Here is a 2,091-nt window from a genome sequence, read left to right as displayed (position 1 = left end):
TTGAAAGCTTGTTCTTGAGGAGTGCCCCAAATGAATGGTTCAATATCCCTTGTGAGTTTAGTGAGAGGATAACAGATATCAGCAAGGTATCTCAGAAATCTGTAGTGCCATTTTATTTGGCCAATGAATCCCTGTAGTTGCTTGACCTCTACTAACAAAAGCACATTTTGCTAGGTTTAAGCTCAAACCAGCAAATCTGCATTCAGCATAGCATAATGACAAGTGATGCAAATGATCTATCCTTTTCAAATACTGAGAAGTCATCCAGAAATACCTTCATGAATGAGGTCAGGTACTCTACAAATACTTCTTGTATATATTTTTGGAAAGTGGGTGGTGCATTTTTCAATCCAAAGGTCATGACATTGGATGCAAATACACACCATTTTGTTACAAATGCAGTTTTATCTGTCTTCTGGAGCCATTCTGATTTGGTTATACCCATTGAAACCATCTAAAAAACTATAAATCTCATATCCAGCCACAGCATTAAGCAATGAATCACAAAATGGAAGAGCGAATGGATCAGTGATGGTTGCTACATTCAACTTTCTGTAATCAACACATTCTCAGTTTCCCATTTTTCTTTGGAACAATAATAATTGGAGATAACCATGTCACATGTGTTAGGGAATATATGAAACCAACCCTCAACAACTTGTTAATTTCCTCCTTTACCAACTTGGCATAATTTGGATTCATTCTATATCTCCCTTGAATGATTGGTATTGCATCAATCTTTAGATTTATTCTATGTTGACAGAATGATGGATCTACCCCCTTCATATCAGTGTAATGCCATGCAAAAATGTCCTTGTACTCTTCTAATAACTTTCTAAGAGCCACTTTGAATGGTGGGGGGAGATTTGTACTTACCATGACTGTTTGTGGGTTATCATTGTCTCCCAGATTCATTTCTTCCAAGTCATCTTGTCTTACCCTGGCACTCCTTTGCATTTGCTCTTCAAACTGAATTTTTGCTTCTTGAATTGCTTGTTTTGTGATGTAGGAGAAAGAGATCTTTTTGCATCGCTATTGTTTGCATTTATATCCTTTTTTGTAGATTCTGCTGTCATAAGCTTTTCTGACTATGTTTCGATTCTGTTCTGTCCTCCAGCACAGCTAAAAGTGTGTCAAATTGTTGTTTTTGTTCATCCGGGTTAACATATTGATCAATAATCTTCACAACATCGATTTTAAAAATAGGGAAGATAGTGGGGTTCCTTTTGAGAAAAATTTCTTCCTCATCTTCATGAATATCGAAAATCATATTGATGCCCTCTGCTTCTAGTGGCAGTGTTTTTCTGGGAAAACTTTTTGTGGAAGATAAGTTAACTTTGATTTTCTTTTTTCCCTTCCTGATAGTGATTCTCTCTAAGGCCCAATCTTGCTTGACTTTGGCCACTCTCAACCATGGCCTACCCAAAAGCATGTTGTAAGTAGAATCTTTTTCCTCCATTCTAAGTACCACAAATGTAACTGTGAATGTCATACCCATGATTGTAATTTCTTGCCCTCTCAAGATTCCAAGAGGTTGGATTCTTCTTTGGTCAGCCATTCTCACTTGGAATGGTGCTGGAACCAGCTCATTAGAGCAAATTTTTTTTAATATATCCTCTGATAGGATATTCACACCTGAACCTCCATCAACTAAAACTTCTGGAATTTTGTGCCTTTTGTATATGACATCAATGAGTGGTACTTGATATTCACATCTTCAATTGTAGATGTATAAATGTCTAGAGTCTCTTCTTCATCATCACTTGCTTTATAATCTTTGCATGTATCTGACTCTTGTGTTAGCAATCCCTTGCAAATCTGATATTTGAAGGCTGGGTGTGCACGCATGTGCGCACACACACACACAAGCATGCATGCACATGGCTTCATTGGGACAATTCTTGGGTGGTGCGATGCAAGTAATGAGAAGTGCACTCCTAGAGGTTAGTAAGACTAATTGTCTTAGAATTGCCAGTGTGCACCAAAGGCCTACACTAGCCTAGTAGCAAGGGAAGGTGGGGAGCCTATTAGCATGGAGATTTGTGATAGCTTGACCACAAATCCATGTTAACAAGGTGTCTAGAGAAAGGT

This window comes from Dipteris shenzhenensis, chromosome 25 (genome assembly GCF_047967505.1).
Source record: "Dipteris shenzhenensis isolate YYH24624 ecotype China chromosome 25, Dip_SZ_1.0, whole genome shotgun sequence".
In the NCBI taxonomy this organism is placed as follows: domain Eukaryota; kingdom Viridiplantae; phylum Streptophyta; class Polypodiopsida; order Gleicheniales; family Dipteridaceae; genus Dipteris; species Dipteris shenzhenensis.
This window is presented reverse-complemented; position numbering follows the sequence as displayed.